The sequence below is a fragment of the Quercus robur genome, chromosome 6, assembly GCF_932294415.1.
Source record: "Quercus robur chromosome 6, dhQueRobu3.1, whole genome shotgun sequence".
NCBI classification, from domain to species: Eukaryota; Viridiplantae; Streptophyta; class Magnoliopsida; order Fagales; family Fagaceae; genus Quercus; species Quercus robur.
This window is the reverse complement of record NC_065539.1, coordinates 7,101,296-7,112,500: the sequence shown is the minus strand read 5'-3', so window position 1 is coordinate 7,112,500 and position 11,205 is coordinate 7,101,296.

Below are 11,205 nucleotides of genomic sequence, written 5' to 3'. Positions count from 1 at the left end.
GTGTCTCTTTATATTCAATTATATAAACATTTTAAATGTTTTAAAAACTCTTTAAATTGATTAGAATGTAGAATGTTAATATATGAAGCTCAAGAAGTATTGCCAAGATAATAGGGATGTTTTTTAGCGTTAGCAAATCAGTCAATACTGCATTGCTCTCGGGTATAACTTAGAAAAATGGTATGTGCATATAACTCTTTTGGTGTTTATTTTTTTTATTTTTTTATTTTTTGTAGGAATTTTGATGTGAAGTAAGGAATAAGTTTTTCATGGCCATACTTCTTACTTGGATGTTTTCCGATGACTCTTTGTAATGTACACATTTTGATTACTTAAAATTTTTCATATAGATGTTGAATTGGATCTGTAGTTAACTTTTTTGTTTAGGCTTGGTGCATCACAAAGAGGTCCCCTCTTCTCAACGATGTCCAACTCTCTATTCACAATCAATGTAACCATTTTCCCTTTATGTAATAAAAGAAGTGTTTGTCTTCAACTTGCTAAGTTACTAGGTTCTTTTTCTATGATCACAGGTTTAAATGTTGTGCTTTGGGTGAAAGCCGAATACCCTGAAGAGGTAGGTGATTCCAAAGCTACTAAATGATTCTTCAGAGAACAAGAGTAGTAAAGTTGCTTTGGAAGAACCATGATTTTCTTAAAGTCAATCAATGTCCATGTAACTAAATTTCAATAAGCAATGAGTAAAATGTATAAATTTTTTTGCTCATAAGTGTTTCATTTTTTTTCCCCTCTGACTTCTCCATGAGATGGGAATTTGGCATATAGTTACAAATTTTTCGGGAAAATTAGCCCACTAAGAGTTGCCATTTCCGTATTGCACATGTATATATTCCAATCAATACCTCAGCATAATGAAGCAATTCTTCATTATTCCATGGTATCACAAAAACAAACGTTGGTGTCAAACCAGATTTAGCATATGAGCATATGCATATGATCTAGATATTTAGATAATTTACATAACTTTTTTAACAAAAGTATAGACTGTATGATAAATTGCAAACTAAATCATGTTCAAATGTACACATCTAAATGTTGCTTTGACCATGGTGTCATTTCTCTTTCCTAGAACAATTCAGGTTAAAAAAATGGACATTTATAAATAGTTTTGTCTTGAATAAGTTTACATTTTATAAAAGTAAACTGTTTATAAATGGAGTTTATAAAAGCAAATTGTTTATTATGTAGGTTAACAATTAATTATTAATCTCTTAGCTTACAAAATATATATTACATTATATCAGTTATGAATAATGCTAGAGATACAAACTATTTTATAAAAAAAAAAATTACAAATTACTAATGTGGTGAGTGATTATTGGTAAATGAAAAAGTAATATTAATTAGGGCTATCCATGGGTCGGGCGGGTCGGGTTTTTGCCCAACCCGCAACCGACCCGTACAAGATCGGGTGGTCGTTTTTCAACCCGTAACCGACCCACAGCAGTAACGGGTTCGTCGGTTCGGATTGCCGGCGGGTGGTCGTCGGTTTCGGGTGAACCCGATTATCACTGGAATCTTTCGAAACGCGGCGAGCCATCCAAGATCCGGTGAGATCCAGTTGGATTTGGCGAGATTTCTGCCAAATCGTGATGAGAAATCACTGGTTCGGCCAGATCCGATGTTTATTGTGCCAGAAATCAACGGATTTAAGTGAAAAAGTTGCTGGAATCTGGAAAAAGTTGCCGCCGGAATCTGGAAAAGTGGTCGGAATCTGGGAAAAAATTGTCGGAATCTGGGAAAGGTAGTCGGAATCTGGGAAAAGTGGTCGGAATCTGGGAAAAAATTGTCAGAATCTGGGAAAAGTGGTCGGAATCCGGGAAAAACTAGTCGGAATCTGGGAAAAACTGGTCGGAATCTGGAAAAAATGGCTGGATTTTAATGGACGTCGGGCGGGTCGGGTTTTACGGGTTTTAGAGGAAGGGATCCGACACCCGACCCGCCGGCGTCGGGTTTTTGAAGTCGGGACCCGAGTCCGACCACCGGAGCTGTCGGATCGGGCGATTCCGGGTCGGGTCCGGTCGGGTGGGGCGGGTTGGGCGGGTGGGCGGTTTATTTGGACAGCCCTAATATTAATGATGGGCCTAGATGAAAACCAATAAGAGATTGACCACATTAATATTTTGTAAAAATGTTGTAAAATAGTTTGTGACTGTAGCATTACTCATCAATTATACCCCATTAGAAAAATAAATATATAATTTTGAGTTTTAGACTAATAATTATAAGTTCCATGTACTTATTTCTTCTTTCACTTATCAATAAATAATAAATAAATAAAAACAACGTCAAAATTTCCTGCGCATTGCGCGGGTTTACGGCTAGTATTATATAATAGAGCAAATTATAACTTACCAACATGTGGTTTAACTGAAATTTAAGTTGCTTATCGGTGATTTGAAATTTGACATTTTACTCACTTGATGTTAGCTTAGTTAGAATTTCGTAACCCAAATCTGTTAATAACAAGATTAAATATGTAATTTTGTTTCACTTTTATGTCTTTCTCCCCCAAAAACATAAAAATACAAGTTCAAATAAGATAAAAAAAAATCCAGTGAAATACTTACATCATGGGATTTCAAACCATAGGTAAGTAACTTAGGGGCCGTTTGGTCACCCTTTCCAAAACACAGTGTTCAGTGTTTAAACACTGAACACTAGTGTCCAAAATTTAAAAAAATGTGTTTGGTTAACCTACTGTGTTCTGGGTTGTTTAAAAATGGTTGCTCCAAAAACATTGTTTGAACAGCATGTTTTGAAATTAAGCTGGAGCAGATTTTAAACAACAAAATTGTTTTCCAGTGGCACTTCGGTAATAAAAGTGAGATTCAAACAGGCCCACCTGATCAGCTTTCGTTTCCAACCTGATACCTTTGTTCTGGTTTTCCCCATATATTCATCATCGTTAAGTTTAAGAAGGTGTCGCCACAGGACATCGAATTTCTGGTGCACCCATCTGAAAAATCTCCAGAATACCACTACTGAGCAACATGGGGCATGAACCCTGGCAAACATTTGCATGGCAATTTATTATTGTTTAAATTACAGCAACCAAATTTTCCACAAAAATTGTAAGCATAACAATTGTCACTCGGATCCGCAGTTGACAAAGACCAAAACAGAGCACAAAATTCATCACCAACAGATCCGCAGCTGACAAAGACCAAAACAGAGCACAAAATTCATCACCAACGGATCCGCAGCTGACAAAGACCAAAACAGAGCACAAAATTCATCACAAACTCCTCCGCCTCCGCCTCCGCCACCGCTTCTATCGCCTCTTTTCTGTCCCCATAACGGGCCGAATCTTGAATAATAATAGAATTCGTAAGGGTTGGAGGCGGCGGCGGAGGAGGAGGAACCCTTCTTCGCGGCGCGGGCTCTAGCGCGGCGCGCCCCGGCGGCTGCGACAACATCGTTATCGTTTACAGCCAGAACCATATCTTCGGCTTTCGCTGCCACCGCGTCCATCATCGACGCAACACTACACACACGAACTATTCTTAATTTTGTACACGTTTCCAGCAACAAATTTTGGAGAATTACTCGCATACGATACAACTATTTTTTTGGATCTCTGCTGTGAGGGAAGACTGAAGAGAAAGGGATAAAAAGACGGAAGAGAAGGAATAAAGAAAGAGAAAGGATAAAGAAGGGTTTAAAAAATTATTATTTAATATATGTTGTCAGCTTTTTTTATTATTAAAAACATACATACCAAACACATATTTTACATTTTTTGAACACTAAAAAATTTTGTTTAAACTATGATACCAAACACGTTTTTTTGTTTTATTCACACTAAAAACACGTTGTTCAACAACACTTTTTAAACCACAATTTTCACATCTTTTTAAACAACAATTTTTGAAAACTATGACCAAACAGACCCTTAAATTTCAGTCAAATCTCAGGTGAATAAAGTATCAAAATTCAAACCATAATTAGGCAACTTAGATTTAGGCAACTTAGATGTAATTAGCCTTTATATCATATTATTCACTCACTTGATTTCTTCACTTTCACCCATAGTGAGACATAATACTCATAATCACTTTGATCTCTTCACTTTCACCCATAGTGAGACATAATACTTATAATCACACACATAGTAAAACATAATACTTATAATTGCACATGTATACTCAACAATAGAAACAATCTAACTTTTATCTTTTTTACTTCATATAATTTTACGGAGATAGTATTGGTGTTTGCCAATGGAAGATGCCTAGGTATGTCCTATTTTCGAATTCCAAACTCCAAATTTTTTTTTTTTTCATGTATCTTTTATTTGTTTAAGGGTAAGCACTAAGCAGACCAGGGAACTTCAACGTATTCAAGATTTGCAAAAGGCCCACTACTTTAATCAGGTCCACTTCTGTCGGCATAAGCATGAGAATCACTTTTTGTGGGCACCTTTGAATACACAATTGACTTCAAAATTTTCTTACAGGACCAAAATCAGGCATCTCTAAAGTGACTGGTTTCCTGGGAATGAGCAAATGAAAATATACATAAAGCATGTTAGAATTATGGTTAAATAATTAAATTTACTACTATTTTTTAACAGTATGAGTTTTTAGGACTATCGGTAATTTATCACAATATCAAAGTAAGAGGTTCTGGTTTGATCCAATGAGACTTTATTATTAAATGCTCAAAGTTTTTTCTGAATAGTACATTAAGGTATTCAATTGAAGAACCTAACTACGTCCCTTGTTGTTAAGGGGCTTGGCTCATATTGACATGATAACAAGGTAAAACATAAAGTGTTAAAACAAATGAAGGCAATGTATTTTCAACCAATGTTTACGTATTTTGGGTTAGTTGGTTTGAACCTAAACAGTTAGCCTTTATTTTACATTTGACTGTATGAGGATGTTTTCTTATTATATAAACTAATCACGACCCACGCGATGTGTGAAAATAAATAATTATTTTGTATTATAATATAATGTATAATTTTTTATCTAAATTTTTTTGAAGATAATTTGTTCTCCCTAAAAATTAAACAATTTCTATTTGGTCCACTTGGGTCTACTTCGGTCCACTTCAGTCCACTCGGTCAATTTTGGTCCCCCATTCAACCAATTTTAGACTAATTGGGCCTTAAATTGATTCTTTTGTAGGTTTTATTTTCAAGTTTAGCTCAAAAATTCTTTTTTACTTCATTTTTGGGTTGAGAAGTGTGAAATTTTATTATATTTGGGCTAAACTCTTTAGTTTTGAGTTTAAAAAAAAAATACTAAATAGACAATAGAAATTAGAAATATGAGTCTAAAAATGCAATAAAAATGATAATTATCTAAAAGTTTTATTTGGTCCACATTGGTTCTATTCGGTCCATTCTGTCCTCTTTGGTCCAATTTGGTCCTATTCGGTCCTATCTAGTCCATTCTGTCCACTAAAGTTCTATTTCGTCCAATTCGGTCTATTCAGTCTTATTCAGTCCACTTCACTCTAATTTGGTCCATTCAGTTCACATTAGCTTCATTCAATCCACATTGATCGTATTCTATCTACTTCGGTCTAATTTTCCATTCAGTCCACATTGGTCCTATTCGGTCCATTCTATCCACTTTGATCCACTTCAATCTTATTTGGGCCATTCGGTTCACTTTAGTCCTATTTGGTCCACTTTGTCCACTTTAGTTCTATTCGGTTCGTTCTATCCACTTCAGTCCAGTATGTACACTTCGGTCCTATTCGGTCCAATTTTTCCACTTTAGTTCTATTTTTGCCCAATTTGGTCCTGTTCGGTCCATTCTATCCACTTTGGTCCTACTCAGTCCATATGTTCTTATTTGATCTATTTGGTCCACCTTGTTCCTATTCAGTTCAATTCTCTTCGTTTGGTCCTATTCGGTCCATTTAGATCACTTCAGTTCATTTTGGTCCACTTCTATCTATTTTTGTGCACTTATATAGTGGGAAAAAGACATGTTTGGGTTGAAAGCACCTAATCTAAATCCAAATATATTATAATAAAAAAAATCTCAAACTCATAATATCTAAAAGCTTAAGCATAACATTTATTATTCTTATACTTTTGTTGAGCCACATTAATGTAACATTTCAGTCCACTTCGATACGACTAAATTTAAGTGAAAGTCTTTCTAAACATAGTTATGAATTTACAAATGAATATTTAGGGCAATTATTTATTTGTTTTAATGTCGTTACTTTTAAATAAATTACATGAGGTTGATTATACATTTGAATGAAATAAATAAATAAATAAATATATATATACACATATGTATGTATGTATATTTTTATTTAAATAAATTATTCAAATTATTTATTCTTTTAAAAGAGATTATCATAATAATCAAAACTCATATCAAATTTACGAAGAATATGTATAATTTATTCTCTAAATTTTATTGTAGACAGACCGAGACTACTTGTGATGAGGAACTAAAAATATAACACCAAAACGTATTAACCCAAAATAGAGTTTTAAAAATCATAATGATTCATCAATATAAAGTAGAGTTGCAAGAAAGAATAAAAAAATCAAGAGAAAGAGAATACCCACTTTTTCAAGAGAGAATGTGAGAGAGAATGATAAGAAATTTATAGAAAATAATATGAGAAGAAAAAAAGTAAAAATAAAAAAATATAGAAATAAACACCAAATTATCCAAGTCAAGTTATGTAATAAAATAACATTATATTCTTATATACTATCTTTATAATGCAATATGATAACATTTATAAAATCAAAAATAATAAAAAAGATAATAACTTAAAAACACAAAACTTAATCACATTGATCCAAAGTAAAGTTCCAAATAATACAAAAATTCATCAACCTAAAGTAGAGATGCAAGAAAAATATTTTTTAAAATCAACCAAAAATGAAGAAAAAAAATGAGAGAGAGAAAGAGACAGAAATAACCTTTTGTTTGTGGAAAATGAAAGAGAGAAAGAGAGAGAATTAACTTTTTGTGTGTGAAAAAATTATGAATAGAATGGAAAAGAGAATTGTAAATTTATAGTAAGAGGAGGGAAATAAGAAAGCAAAAAATAAAGGGAGATAAATGGATAGAAGAAAAGCGATATTAAGGTAGATAGTAATAGGGAGATGAAAAGGTAAAAGGTAGGGGAAAAGTTAGAAAAAGTATAACAATAAGTTGGGAAATTAATAAGAAAAAAAGAATTAAAAATAACAGACAGAATGTTGAAAATGGGTGGATGATATTGGCGTTGATGTGACTCAACAGGAGCGTAGCAACAATAAATGCTACGCTTCAGCTTTAAATATATATAGATATAGATTAATATGTTATATATAAATATAGATTAATATGTTTTTTGATAAGATGTCAACAAATTGAGTAAAATCATTTATTATTTGTTTAGTTATTTATTATTATTATGTAGATCTAAAGGTTTTTTTTTTTTTTTAGTTTGATTATCATATTGATTCCTAACCTATGGCCTATATTTTAACATGGTTTTTAACCTTTTAAATATGTCATTTTAGTACTTACTCTTATGTTATTGTGTAAATGGTCTTGCTAATAAGTAATAGATGGAAAAGTCTAATTTTTACTATAGATACATGGATGCCACCCTAGATGGCATGTGGTTAACTCACGTGTATGCACATGAGCCTAGCTCAATAGAACGAAGAGGCGGAGGAGAGATCATAAATAGTGTGAGGGGCAAAATTTGTCTTAAGGAGACAATGTCAAACACTAACCTTATTCAAGTTTGTATTTATAATTCTACATTCATTTAGTTTATGAGTATATTTAATTGTTCTTAATTATTTATACTTCAAACAATTTTGTTTTGTTTGTTATTTTTTTTCACAAAATCACAAGAGTAAATTATTTTGTATAATACATCTAACATACACTAATAGGTTTCTTTTTACTTTAAGTGAGATTCGATCATAAATCTTTATTCGATGACAAGAGAATTTATCAATGCAGTAATTAGAACAAATTATTCCACTATAATTTAGTTGAAAATTGTAAGCACATGGGTAAGTTTATAAATTATTGCTCTTGTTTTTCAAATTTGTGTCCCTAGTATATACTTTTTCTTTTTCTTTTTTTGTTGAGAAAAGTGTCCCTAGAATATAGTTTACAATAAATATATATATAAAAAAATAAAAAAATAAAAAAAATTTCAATCCATTGTCAGCCTAGTATAATAAAGTGACATTAAAGGAACTACAAATTTTACCATATAAGCCTTACAAATTAATACAACAACTTTTAAATACCAAAAATAATAATAATAATAAGAAAGTGATTTATTATATGTTAATATTGATGTAATACCAATTATATTTACTGTCACATTGAATCACTTTTTTTTTGTTAATAAAATTAGTAGTACTATAGCATCTTTTTTTTGCAATGACTTTTGGGCCCTCAAATTTCGCCATTGGCCCATTACATTGCAGTGATACCTTGCATGGGCCTAGAGACTGGAATAGCCCTCCAACAAATGATAGACAAACAAAATAACAAACTATAAATTTATAATTCATGAGTTCGACACTTTTATTAGCAATCTATAAATATCGTGATACTCGCCTTGGTCCCTGTGTGATTTATCAGATCTTAAACTATAGAGTTCATGGTAGCTAGAATTGTTGATTTGTTATAAACTTTCTTTAGTGCCTTTGTAGAACTATATATTATCTAACGATTTGTTGTAACAAAAAAACTGATTTGGTGTGATTGGGTTGGGTCATTGGGTGCCAGTGCCTCATCTTATCATTTTTATTTGACATATTGAACCAAAGTTGCATATCTAACGGGCTTATTTGTTGCATTTTTTATTTCCCAAGCTTTACCCTATTAAATTAAAAGTGTGTGTGTGTTTGTTTTTTTAAGGAAAATGAAAGGTGATTTAGAAATAAGGTTAGTGTGTTTCTCAAAATAATAATAATAAGGAAAGTGTAAAAAAAAAAATCATTTGTTTATTTTTTAGCTTAGATGTAGGCTCTTTGTTTCATTTTTCATTTTTATTGATAAGTTGGCCCCACAAAAATTAGCTTAAAATTTAAATAAAAAAAAAAATCTTCAATTGGTTGGGAGTTTAAAAACACCCAACCAATTGCTTTCTCCTTTTGCAATAAAACTAGTTTTATTTTTATTTTTTAAAGATAACTTTTATATATTTGTATCACCTTTAGCAACTAAAGTTACCGAAAATTAAGGGATTTTGAACTTGCTCTTCTTTTTCTTAATGCTTTGCTCCTCTCGAATACACATACAACCTCGTTTTTTTGGGAGGCAATTTCTAGTGAAATTTTGATTTTTAGGACCAACAAAGTCCTTCCCGTGTCTGTTTTGTTTTCTAACTGTTTTATTTTTTATTTTTTTGTACTTAAGGATGATTTTGCCAGCTTCTCTTAATCTAAGTTTACTTTTTTTTTTTTTCTCTTAAATTCACTTTGGGTCTTACTTTTTACCAAAATAATTTGTTTATATATATATATATATATATATATATATATTGTAAAGACTCAATTTGTAATGATCCCAAACTGATATTGGGTTCGTACGTTAAATGCCCAAATAATAAAATTTGTAGAGAGTGAGCTGAAAGACTAGGCCTTGGTCACCGGACAGTGATTAGTCATGGTGGACGCACAGAGGTGAACCATGTTTGCCCAAGAAGTCTTTCTCCTCGGCACGGCCTGGGAGGCTCTGGTTCTTGGCCTTTTTTCCCAGCCTCTTTTCTGGATTGCTTACTTCTCTTTTTATACTAGCCTTTACCCTCCCTCCAACGTCCACGTGTAGGTTCAGCTTTTTAGGGCTGATACTTGTCTTATCAGCCCATACCAAAGTGGTTGGGGGTGGTTGTAAAAACTGAAAAGCATTGCTCTGTCAGGCGCAGAGTATTTAATTGCAGTAATGGCAGTCTTTCCTTTGTCCTTCGTCGCCACACTGTTCAAGGATCCTTTCTCCATCAATGCGGAGGTGTTCAGCTTTTCCTTAAACTGTTCCTATACCGTACTAGCCCTTTTTTTTCCAGAAGCGCTTTGGGATGCCGAGGACAGAATCGTCATCGGCTATATCTCTAGGCCATTTGGACTTTCATTGTATGTCATCGGCAATGTCCCTCCTCGGTTCGGGCCTTGGGCCCTAACGTAAAGTGAGCCGGGGTCATAAGTTCTCTAGCCTCACATATATATATATATATATATATATATATAAGCTAACTTATTTTCACATTTCAATAAATAAGTCACCAAAAATTAGGGTTGCCAACCTCACTTGCAATTTATGAAAAATAAAATGGTAAGAATTTTCCTGCCCGACGTGTGGAATTCTTTTTACAAAAGTATTACGTAGCCGTGTTAAGTAAAGCAGTGCAGTGTGCTATGTGCGACTTCATTCCCACTTTCCTAGTTACTTTTCTTCTCTTTTCTTTTCTTCCATTTTTCATTTGACTTTTCACGTTATGGCTGGTTTTGAATAGCTGTAGACAAGTATGAAAAAATATAAATATAACTTTTAAAATTGGGCCCATGGTATTATTTACATATTTAAAAATTATTTTGCTACAATATTTTCAATTTTTAGTAATAAGCGGTATCCATGCATTGAAAAGGAAAGCAATCGCATGTCTGCTTTTTATGTGGGTCCCATGCACTGTTCACGGGACCCGTAAGTACTTTTTTTCAACAAAAACAATTTTAAAACTGGGTCCCACAACACTATTTACATATTTAAAAATTATTTTGTTACAGTATTTTTAGTTTTTAGTAATATGCGATATAAATGTAGTTAATTAATATATACTACTTTTTATTATTTAATTTATATATATAAAAAATTGGTTGTAGAGTTTATTAGATTTTTTTTTTTTATGCATTGAAATTTGAATGATTGTTTCTTCTTTATTTAGTAATCATTAAATTATTAGTAGTTTTTTAATCTTAGTTATTAACTTATGTAGTTGCACGATTTTCCTGGTCCAAACCCTATTGATCAGGCCTTGACCCGAGGCACAACACACAATAAATATTTGTAGAGGATGGGTCAAAGAACTTAGCCTCAGTGAGCTTAGTCAGTCTGATGCATGGACAATATTGTTACAGGAATAAAAACACAAGAATGGATATCTAACAGAAGATTCTATTTCCTGAGTGCCGAATACATTTTTCGTCCCCCTCTTTGAGGGACTCCACTACATTATATA